The sequence below is a fragment of the Rattus norvegicus genome, chromosome 11 (assembly GCF_021556685.1).
Source record: "Rattus norvegicus strain SHRSP/BbbUtx chromosome 11, alternate assembly SHRSP_T2T, whole genome shotgun sequence".
Lineage (NCBI taxonomy): Eukaryota > Metazoa > Chordata > Mammalia > Rodentia > Muridae > Rattus > Rattus norvegicus.
In genome coordinates this window covers 82,479,954-82,492,365 of record NC_141544.1, presented here as the reverse complement: position 1 = coordinate 82,492,365, position 12,412 = coordinate 82,479,954, and the positions used below count along the sequence as shown (strand labels likewise).

The 12,412-nt window shown below is 42.6% G+C and overlaps 1 protein-coding gene across 3 annotated transcripts in view; it reads right to left on the bottom strand.

Annotated features, from left to right (window-relative positions):
- Pak2 (p21 (RAC1) activated kinase 2) overlaps positions 1–9,776 on the bottom strand; it is a 61,272-nt gene extending 51,496 nt beyond the window's left edge. Inside the window, 2 exon segments of one of the 3 annotated variants that reach the window (NM_001393703.1) lie at positions 7,732–7,848; positions 9,556–9,776. The gene's annotated coding sequence lies outside the window, so the exon portion shown is untranslated. 3 annotated transcript variants of the gene reach the window in all.
- Positions 9,777–12,412: the final 2,636 nt, after the last annotated feature.

The window sequence follows — 12,412 nt, the reverse complement described above, 5'->3', positions numbered from 1 at the left end:
AGGACTAGGCTGCTTCTCTGTCCAGAGATATGTTTTTTTAGTCTCTTTCTGTCTAAGCTTTAAATATATCCACTCCTTAGTTTTTCTACCAGCCACCTCAAACATTCACACATGACCTTCCCGAAAAGGCTTTCTGCTTGGTGATTAACCGTTCCCCTCCTCTAGAACCAAGGGAGTTCCTGAGCCACAGACTTTTCATTGCTACAGTCAGAGGCCTCGGGGCAAACTAGGAAGAGCTGATCACCTTACTCCCTCTACCCCAATGCTATTCAGTAGGCACCACTCTAAGGTCTGGCCCTACTGCCACATTCCCCAGGAAACTGCCAACCACACCCATGGCATTAATTTTCTTCTAAGTTAACACTACAGTAAATGAATATTTCTTCCCTTACTACTTATAAGTCCTTCAAGCACACACCAAGTGAGTCATCTGACTAGCTAAGCATACTGTTCACGCAGTCTCAGCACTGGCTTTCGCCCGCTGCAGGTGATCGATAGGATCTGGTATCTGTTGGGCTGGCCAGGTAATCGATAGCATCTGGCCAGACGGCTCAGCAGGTGAAAGCACCTGCTTACCAAGCCTGACAGCCTGAGTTCACCTCCCAAGACCACACGGGAGGAGAGCACTGGGGCTTGTACACCCTTAAGCATACACAGACAGACAGGCAGACAGGCAGGCAGACAGACAGACAGACAGACAGACAGACACACACACACACACACACACACACACAGAGAGAGAGAGAGAGAGAGAGAGAGAGAGAGAATTTAATTCCTGTAAAGTGAATATGTATGAAAGAATTTTTATGTTCAATGGTATTAGAGTTGAATAAAGGGCTTTTTTTGTTCTTTGTGATGAGAAAGACCCAAATATTAGAAGACATATCACTATTATTTAAGGTAATATTCTTGAAAACCAAGACAACAAAAAATTTCATTATCTTGATCCTAACAACTAATCAGATAGACAGATCAGAAGCCTTACACCTTCACCATTTCATGTTAAAGACAAAGCCCAGGACCTTAACACTCTGGTTTTGCTTGAATGTTAACTTACTTATCCAAGTGGCAAGCAGCAGAAGGCGGGATTCAGGTAAGAACAAGTATGATGTCGCTCATGAGACAGTAAGGTCAGAAGGCACACGGTGGGGGCAGGTGGTGGAAATCAAGGCCACACTGGCAGTTCCTGGGCAATGGGGAACATGTAGAAGCTTGTGAGGGGTTAGTGTTAATAGTGTTTTATTCTGAAAATAAAAGCAGTATACGGTCATTCATGACACAAACCTCGAACACTACAACGTGGTCTTACAGACCACACCCATGTCCTGGGGCAAGTCTTCCTGAACACCCTTCTTTTTCTTAATACTCTCTTAACCCTATTTAACATGTCTAAAAATAACCCCTCAATCCAGAATCAAGTCTGAAATAAAAATAAGAACTCATTATCCTACTTTCTAGAAATAACTCATTTTTTTAATATTTTCACACTAGAAGTTAAAAGTATACTTAAGAATAAAGATTCTCAATCCATTCATTCATTCAAATATTTACTTAAGCTGGACACAGCGGCTCATGTCTTTAATTTCAGCACTTGGGAGGCAGAAGCAGGCCTGTTCTGAGTTCAAGGCCAGTTCCTGGTTTATAAGAGTTCCAGACTAGACAGAGTTACATGGAGAGACTGTTTAAAAAAAACAAACAAACAAACAACAAGACATTAACCTATTTATTAGTGCACGAATTTGTTCTATATTACAGTGAAGATTCAGTCCTGGTTCTGAGCACAGGTCATGGGGAAAGAACGGCACTACACCATGGTAAAGCTAACGGGCAGTAAACTGGGGAAAGGCTCCCTATTTTACACGCATTAGCCAGAAGCCACACCTGGCTTTTAAAAATAAAGAAGGAATGTTCCAGGTATGCAGAGGAAACAGCAAGTGTAAATAAACTCTGTAATCCACACTGTGACACTGGCTTCCCTCCTTGGCCTCCATCCCAGCACCATCTCTCAGAATAAAACATGACCTACAATGACATTAAGAGCACACAAGCAACAAAGATTACTAAAACCTAAAAAGTGAACAAAACACTTGGAGATCTAGCTTTCCTTAAGTTTAGTCAAACTCTAAATGGCAATTCAAATATGGGAAAGGAAAACCAACACACAGAACAGAGGGTAGAAGGGGCAGTAAATACCTAAGCACAGCTTCACTCAACAGCAAAGGAGCGAATTGGGACAACTCCATTCTTTCCTATCAAAGGAATGCCCACACGGTCTAAAACAAAGTATTGTTTAATGAAGAATGAAGGTCAAGCCTGAGTAGCAACATGTCTTTCCTCCTCTTTCTTTTGAGACCAGAACTCCCAATCTCTCACCGCAGCCTCTGGAGTGCTGGGATTACAGGTTTGTGCTACCACTCCTGGAGTATACTCTATCTTAAAACCCCAGAATAAGGCTGGAGAGATGGCTCAGCAGTTCAAGAGCTGGAAGTGCTAGTGCAGAGATACCAGGTGAGATGCTGACTTGCTGGACGGGATCCCAGGAGCGAACCAGTTCAGCACACTAGCCCTGTTGGCAAGCTGTGGGGTTCAGCTAGAGACACTGACTCAACAGATAAGGCAGGAAGACCAAGGAAGACTCTAGGTCAACCTGGGACGTCCACACACATGCAAGTACATATGTGCCCATGAGTGTCATGTGTCTGTCTGTCTATCTCTCTCTGACACACACAGACACACAAACGAAACATGGCTCAGTGGTCAGATTGTGCTTCGCATATGCAGTCTTCGGCTGGGTAAGGGAAACGATCTATTAAAACAATCATTAAATCTGGAAAGTCATGTTTTAGAGAAAAAACGATTTTTTAAAGATTTATTTTATTTTAATTTATATATCACTATGTGAGTGAATACCATGTGGAGGAAGTGCCCATGGAGTCCAGAAGAAGGTGTTAAATCTGGATGTGGGTTCTGGGACCCAAGCTTTAGGTCTTCTGAAAGAGCAGCAAGCACTCTTTTTTAAGACTGCTCTTCCTGAGGACCAGGGTTCAATTCCCAGCACTCATATGGTAGCTCACAACTGTCTGTAATTCCAAGATCTGACACTCTCACACAGACATATATGCAGGGAAAATACCAATGTACATAAAATAAAAATAAACAAGCTGTTATAAAGAACCCCCATCCCCAAAAAAAGAAAAAGTAAAGGAAAAAGTTAAGAAGGTAACTTCATAGTACATGGGTTCAATAAAATTTAAAAAAAACTCCCAACAGCAATTACAAAGGCAATCATTAATAAACATCAGAAAGCAATCACTCATTATCATCTTTTACAATAAAACATTTTTAAACATCCATTTTAGAATAAAACAGAAACCATAACAGGTTATTCTTGAGAGTCTGTAACGAAGGCTAGGTGCCATCTCTCCATCCTTCTGCCTCACTCGGCCTGCCGAGTGCTGGGGTCACAGGCATGTATGCTGCCCCAGACTACATCAGTTTACAAGAGAAGACGAAACCAAAAGGAAAGAAAGACAAAGCTTAATAATATATTGAGTCAAAAGGGTACCAACAAGATTTTAAAGCAAGTCCAAGACCGAACAGAGCAAAACAGTACACACCTATGATGCTAGTTACCCAGGCACTAAGAGAGTGGAGAGGTTAGGCCAGGAGGGTCAAGAGTTCAAGCTCATCCTCAGCTAGACATTTTTTTCCTAGGTCAGCTTGGGCTGCATGAGACTCCTTCTCACAAAGAAAATAAGGGAGTGGTGAGGTGGGTAAAGGTGCCTGAGGCCAAGCCTAACAATTCCGTTCATCCACTGAACCCACGTGGTGAGATCCAGATGCTGCAAGGTGCCCTCTCATGCACCTTTGCCACCACCACAGAAATAAATACCAAAAATAAGCAAAGATACAAAAATATTAAATAGGACAATTATTTTACTGATAACATACAATCTGTAAACAGGATCTCAAGAAATGCAGAACCTATTTGTCACCAAACAATACCACACCAGAGCACATCATAAAGTCACCAGTTAGGAGAACAAGGAGACAAGCCACAGACCAGTAGAAATATCTACCCAAAAAAAAAAGTTCCTCATAAGACTTTTACATGAACTCAAAGAAGTAATTACTCAGTAACAGAAAAATGAACTCTATTAAGAATGGACAAAATAGGGCTGGAGAGATGGCTCAGTGGTTAAGAGCATTGACTGCTCTTCCAGAGGTCCTGAGTTCAATTCCCAGCAACCACATGGTGGCTCACAACCATCTGTAATGGGATTTGATGCCCTCTTTTGGTGTGTCTGAAGACAGCTACAGTGTAATCATATAAATAAATTAAAAAAAATCTTATAAATAAAGTAAATAAATCTTTAACAACAACAACAACAGAAAGAATGGACAAAATAGCTTACGAGACAGCCTATCAAAGATGACATACAACCACAAATAAAAAGATTACAACATTACACATCATTGGAAGACTTTAAGAAACAATAACCAAGTACATACTGCTAATACGTGTTTTAGAAAAGATAAAATCCACACACTTGCAAGGATGTAGAATGCAAGAAAACTCAGTTTTGAAAACAGTACTGAAGCTTCTCATGAAACTAAATATATCACTACCACAATCTAGCTCCTTAATTTATTTAACCCCATCAGTAGAAAAGTTAAGCCCTCAGAAAAACTAACCTGTAAGGAGCTGATCTGACAAAACTTCAAAGTTAAGAAATGACAACACATGAAAAGACATTCAGTGTCACTAGTAGTTACTATGAGATACGTCATACACAGTAAGATGGCTACTATTAAAAAACTTAATCACAGCCAGAGGTAGGTTGTGGTGGTGGTGTACACCTTAAATCCCAGCACTCAGGAGGCAGAGGCAGGTAGATCTGAGTTCAAGACCACTGTGGTCTACAGAGTGAGTTCCAGGACAGCCGGGGCTCAAAAAATTAAAAAAAACAAAACAGGGGCTGGGGATTTAGCTCAGTGGTAGAGCACTTACCTAGGAAGCGCAAGGCCCTGGGTTCGGTCCCCAGCTCCGAAAAAAAGAACCAAAAAAAACAAAAAAAAAAAAAAACAAAACAAAAAAAACAAAAAAAAAACAAAAAACAAAACAAAACAAAACAAAAAAACCTCTTGGTAGGAAAAATGGGTTCAGTGGGTGGGTAAAGGTGCCGGCTGCCAAGCCTGATGACCATTTTCAATACCACACACATGGAAGGAGAGAACACAGGAAAGAACAGAGTCCCACGAGTTGCCCTCTGACCTTCACATGTCCCCTCCCACAATGTACATGAAATACTTTTTTTTTGTTGTTTTTTAATTTCTTTATTAACTTGAGTATTTCTTATTTACATTTCGATTGTTATTCCCTTTCCCAGTTTCCGGGCCAACATCCCTTTAACCCTTCTCCCTCCCCTTCTATATGGGTGTTCCCCTCCCCATCCTCCCCCCATTACTGCCCTCCCCCCAACAATCACATTCACTGGGGGGGTCAGTCTTAACAGGAGCAAGGGCTTCCCCTTCCACTATGAAATACTTTTTAACTTTAATAATAAAAACATTTAATCCTCTTACGAGAATGTACAGATACATGGAAGCTCATTAAGGCTCTGAAGGCTCAGAATCAGAAAGTCATAAATGAACACAGATAAGAGTACCATATATTGGGGTTGGGGATTTAGCTCAGTGGTAGAGCGCTTGCCTAGCAAGCGCAAGGCCCTGGATTCGGTCCCCAGCTCCGGAAAAAAAGAACAAAAAAAAAAAAAAAAAAAAGTACCATATAATGGGGCAGCTCACAGATAAGAGTACCATATAATGGGGCAGCTCATAACTGTTAAAAAGATGAGGCATCATTGTGTTACGTATATGGAAATCAATATACAAGGGGTCTTTTTTCCAATTTTAAAATCAAGGTAAACAGGTCATAGTAGCTCAACCTATAATCCTATCACTTAAATGGCTCAGAAAAGGGGGGACATCATGAGTTCAAGGCCAGCCACACTACATACTCAAGACTGTTTTCAGGAACACCAAACAAAAGACTTGTAAGAGAGGGGGAAATTAAGGGTTACAATAATCAGAATATTCTCTCTCTCTCTCTCTCTCTCTCTCTCTCTCTCTCAAACTGACTCAAAAAACAAATTCAAAAAGAAAAAAAAAGGTTATCTTGTCCAAGATCAATTAGAATACCAAGACTTAAACTCAGGTCTTCAAGCTCCTGGGATAGACAGAGTTAAATTTCACTATACAAGACAGGCAAGAACTTCACTATCCTGAATGAACATCCAGGCTAATTACCAAACCAGGAAGTGGTGGTGCACACTTTAATCCCAGCACTACAGAGGCAAAAACAGGTGGACCTCTTAAGGTGAGGCCAGCCTGGTCTACAGAATGAGTTCCAGAGCAGCTAAGGCCATGCAGAGAAACCCTGTCACAAATGAATGAATGAATGAATGAATGAATGAATGAATGAATGAATGAACGAACGAAGGAAGAAAGAAATGAAGCAGTAAAACCAATTTTGATCACAGAAAACAGTATTCCGTGATTATAATTAGGAACATTTTAAACCTCTCTCTGCTTCTACAGTGGCTTATAAAATAAAAAAGGGCAAGAGAGATGGCTCAGTTCAGCACCGGGCACCCTTGGCAGCTCACCACTGTCAGTAAGTCCAGTTCCAGGAATCTGACATGCTCTACTGGCCTTCCTGGGCACCCACGTGGTACATATACACACATGCAGGCAAAACACACATACAGATTGAAATATTCCTTAAAGAATAAGAAGGATACGAGAACTCAGTAGCTCAGTTTGCTAGTAGCAACCTCCCTCTAATTAGACAAGAATCAGTCAATTCTGTAACTAGAAGTGCTTGAGAGGAGAAAGACCTGATCTAGTCGCAAGAACTGAACACAGTCCAATTTGAACCAAATCCAGAAAACCGAAAGGACTGTATACTGAACATTATCACTGTATTAACCGACACTGATGAAGCTAGTCAAGATTCAACCACAGCTACTTGTTTTCTACTTGGCTACCTATACAAGTTCCTGCCCTTTGTGAAAGTATAATTCAGAGCCTAACTTTAGCTAACCAGCACAGGTTCTAAGTCCCCTCATTTAGAACAAGAAAACTAGCCTTCGTCTAGTCTACTTGGAAACTTGCCTATCAAAGATCAAAGAAACATGAGAACCCTTTATTAGACATATATCAACTAAAAATTATCACTTTATAAATTTAGGTTTGCAGTGCTGGTATGATAAGATACCAGAAGAATTAATCTCTTTCTCTCAAAAGGTAAATTTGGAATCAAGGCCCCAAGATAAGTGAAATATTCAAGAATTCTTTAAAAAAAAAAAATGTATGCTTGCCCAACACAATGGTGCACATCTGTAAACCCACTTACTAGGATCCTGATACAGATCTTAAGTCCAGAAGTTTGAAACAAACCTGGGTATCAAAGAAAGAGCCAGTTTTGGGGTTGGGGATTTAGCTCAGTGGTAGAGCACTTGCCTAGCAACCACAAGGCCCTGGGTTCGGTCCCCTTCTCCGGAAAAAAAAGAAAAAAAAGAAAAGAAAAAAAAAAAAGAAAGAGCCAGTTTTAAAAGAAAAATAAACAAACACCTGCTTCTGGAAAGAAATGAACCATTCTGCTGACACAGATTTACAATCTCAGCTACGAGGGAGATTAAGAAGAATCAACACCAGTTCAAGGCTCACCTGATTGAGAGGGAGCTCAATACCAGCCTGGGAAACTGGGTGGGACGTCTCAAAAGGGAAGGGAGAGCCGGGGTTGTAGCTCAGGGATGGAGGGCTTGCCTAGCATCACAGGGAGGTCTGTGGTTCAATCCAGTATGAGGGGTTAAAAAAGAGAAAGAAATAGCAGAAGCTCACTTCAAGGTACTTTTCCATTCCCTGACAATTCTACACCTAAATTCCTAGCACCAAAGGATGCCAGTACTTGATACTAAACCATTTCCCCCCCGAAAGCTTGGTAGAGGGAAAGGTAATGATAGACTACTGAAAACAAGAACAAAACATTTTTAATTTAGGGCAACCTCTTTTACCAAAACCCAAAAGTTACTTTATCATATCATATCAATCTGTCTGTCTGTCTATCTATCTATCTATCTATCTATCTATCTATCTATCTATCTATCTATGTAAGCAACAATATAAAATTTAGCTTCCCTATGTAAATGTACAATAGTGTTCCTGGCTAATTAATCTCTAGAAAGATCTAAAAACAGAGGCTGCCAAATGTGTTGGGTAACACGTGTAATCCCAGCACATAAAGCTGAGACAGGAAGAGTGTCAGAACAGCCAGAGCTGGAATGAGGCCCTGACTAGAAAAGGCAAAGAGGATGGGTGTAAAAGTACATGAAAATATTTCCTTCACACACACACACACACACACACACACACACACACACACACACACACACACCTGAAGAACTGAGGTAGAGACAAGAATGTTCTACAAATGCCACAGAGCTTCTGGCAAAGTTGACATGCCCTAACCTGCTTTAAAAATTACTATTCACTGCCTTCACCCCAACCTAATTTTATTCATACTATTCTTTTGGATAGCTCTACCAAAAAAAAAAAAAATTCCCCAGAGCAAATTCTTGTGTATTTATTTCAATATCCTGCCTACTTATAAGAGCGGAAGAGTCGAACACAGCAGGGGAAAAACGTGACGTGCACAGCTTTCATCCAAAACACAGCTCGACGTTGTCTAATTTTGGGCCTAACCGGTTTGGCTGTCTTTTTTAAAAGATTAGAAATGAAAAGCTAGAAGATCCACAGGTCACTTGTAAAGAAGAACCTGGCGGCTATCGATGGGAGTTGGTGATTTGTCAAAGAGGAAACAAATCTCACTTCCACTCTACCTATTTCTATTAAGACGGGATGAGGAGAGCCTCCCACCAAGCCACAATGGTAATTATTTTAAACATTCTGTCTTGGACGACTTGATCCACTAAGTTATTTGCAGCAACGTTTTTTTGTTGAGTGAGGGCGCGCGTGTTTCAGACAGCCAAACATGGTGAAAAGCCAACCTCAGCCCAAGTTAACCTTAAGAAGCAAATCTTCACCTCCTGGCTGACGATCAAGCAAAAACTGTAAGATCCTTAAGTTCTGTTCTTAAGCACAGGCTCCCAGAGCACTGCAAAACTTTCTCCTAATGTGGAGAACGAGGAAGAGTTTACAGACTCAACTTAAGGGGCTCAGGATTCCCGAGCGACGAGGCTGCAGAGAACGCAGCTGGTAAAGGAGGGAACATCCAGAAACAAACCCGAGGCGTCCGGTGCAGCGCCGGCCGGAGAGAAGGGCAAGAGCGGCCGCAGTGGCCAGGGTCCCCACAGCCCCGCAAGCTTCCTCTCGGTCGAAGCTGAGGAGAGCCAAGGCGCAGACAATGAGCCACCGCCCGGAGCCGCGGGCCCGCCCGCAGGTGCCCGCGTCCCGAGCCGCTGGGCCCAGGCCGCGGAGGCGGGAGGAGGGCGGCGGCTCGGCCCGGCCCGGGCCAGCGGTGTTCGCACTTACCAGAGAGGAAAGGTCTCCGCCCGACCCAGGGCGGGCTGCCGGGCCGACGCGGGCGAGCACTGTGCTGGGGAGCAGAGAGGGAGGATGGCAGGGCGGAGAGGAGCGGCGCGGGGCGCGGCCGTCGCTACCGAGGCTGTGAGGCGCAGAACCCCTTGAGCCAGGGAGGGGAGGGCAGGAGCCTTCGGCAATGGCGACGGCCCGGGCCGGAGGGGAAGCGGAACAACCGCTGCCTCTGCGCGTGGCCACAACCCTGGGGGAGGGCGGCGGCAGGGCGCGGGGCGGGACCGTAAGATAGCCCCGCCCCTACCGCGGTCATGCCCCGAGGGGCGGGCTCTCACAGGGCTGCTGGGAACCGTAGTCCAGTCATTTGCCGGGGAGGCCCGGGACAGTGGGCATTAAGGAGAAAACCTGTCCCTCATTTAATTCTGCATTCTGCATTGTCTGCAGTTATGTTTTACCTACTGAAGATGTTGACGGAGAACACCTGATCCGTACATGTTTGTGTATACAGGGTGTTTGTTTCTGAAAATTTATCCATTCACCACTTGGCTCTTTTTGGGGAGGGGGTGGGTTTTCAAGACAGGGTTTCTTTGTGTTGTCACTCTAGTCCAGGCTGACTTTGAACTAAAAGATCCACCTGCTTCTGCCTCCTGCGTGCTGGAAATCACTGCCCAGCTCACTTTGCTTTTATTATTATTATTTGTTTTTTTTTAACCTACAAATTTAACCAGATTATGCTGCTAAATTAGGCCCTCTCTCTTTGCAAAGATTTTTTTTTTAATTTTTCTGTTTTTTATCAATGGAGGAGTTAATCTATGTATTCTTTTTTTTTGTTTTTTTGTTTTTGTTTTTTTTTTTTTTTTTGAGCTGGGGACTGAACCCAGGGCCTTGCGCTTGCTAGGCAAGCACTCTACCACTGAGCTAAATCCCCAACCCATAATCTATGTATTTTTATTCCATAACTATGTCACTATCTAATATCTACAAAGGACACCATTAGGCACCAGAGATTTGAGGATGGGCATGCTTCCCCTAGTCTTTGTAAATTAAAGATATGAAAACATAATAATCAAAACATTGATACCCATTACAAGGTTAAAAAAAAAACCTGGGGGATTACTGTGGACAAAGTAGTCAGAGAAAGTAGCATTTAAAGTGAAAACAGAAAAGGAAACCTAGAAGGACTGAGGGGATGGGAAGTACAAGCAGGAAAAGGAATGCTATGGTCAGTGAAGACCCATGTAGGGCTGGGAGAGATGGCTGAACCGTGGAAGGCCAGGCTCACAGTCAAGCCACAAGAAGACTTGTGTAGCTGCAGCTTGGTCTAAGATGGGAAGGTTAGGAAGTACTACAGTACAAGATACAATTCCAGCACTTGGATGGCTGAAGTAAGATGAGGAATTAGAGTACTGGCAGGTAGAGGAAGGATAAGGGGATACAGAGTGACTTGGAGGTCAGATAAACTACATGATCCTGGAAGAAGCAAGACGATGAGTAACCAGTACTATGGCTGCTTAGGACAGTTCTGAAGTGCATATCTAGTGTGTACCATTTTATTCTCTGCAGCCTATCAAATCCTACATTCAGCCACCTGCTAGTAACATAGGGTGTACCCTTGATGTCTTAGTCAGGGTTTCTATTCCTGCACAAACATAATGACCAAGAAGCAAGTTGGGGAGGAAAGGGTTTATTCACCTTACACTTTCCACACTGCTGTTCATCACCAAAGGAAGTCAGGACTGAAACTCAAGCAGGTCAGGAAGCAGGAGCTGATGCAGAAGCCATGGAGGGATGTGTCTTACTGGCTTGCTTCCCCTGGCTTGCTCAACTTGCTTTCTTATAGAACCCAGGACCACCAGCCCAGGGACAGCACCACTCACAATGGGCTGGGTCCTCCCACCTTGAACACTAGTAGAGAAAATGCCTTACAGCTGGATCTCATGGAGGCATTTCCTCAAGGAAAGCTCCTTTCTGTGATAACCGCAGCTTGTGTCAAGTTGACACACAAAACCAGCCAGTACACTTGAGTAACATAGGACTGTATGTCACTTTACATGGATGTTGGCTGCTTAACTCTAATTCTGTTTTCCTATAATTAGCACTGAACATGGATTATCAAAATAAGTAGCTTCCCGAGAATAATCCTTAAAGCCATTATATTCCAATAGAGCTGCAGAAGATGATTTTATTTCCTAAAGCATGTAGCATTCTTCAAAATAACTAGCTAACATAAACATTCTTGGAAAGGGACTGAGATTCACATTAACACACACCTGCGTCCCTACCGCCACCCCTAGTTGAGGTGAGCTGTTTTTCTGTCCTCTGCATCCAAAAGGACCTAACACAACTCTGCAAGATAAATAAATCATAAAAATGGAACAAATCCTGGGAGATAATGAATAGGACAACAATATCCATTCTCTTGGCCTGAGACAAAAAGGACCACACACCGTATTAAAAAAACTGATTAAAAATATTGAACACCACTCAGTTATCGTCTATGGAAGGACGATAGTATAAATCGTAAATCAGTCAAACTCAGACACATGCTTGTATCAAAATCAGTACCATCTACTGATCAGGCAACAAGAACCATAGTAAAGGTGGGTGTCATTCATGTTTTCCTTGCACTTCTCAACACCCCCATAAATGAATATAGTGCTGGATTATATAGTAAGACACGATCTTAAATATTAACTTTATGTTTAAAGACTGATGAAATTTGGTTCAACTGAACAAAACTAGCATTTTATGTGTTCTCTCTTTGGGAGGGGGGAAGTTGAGAATGGTCTCATGTAGCATGTAATCCAGGAAGGCCTCAAATTGGCTATATAGCCAAGGCTAGTTTTGAAAGCCT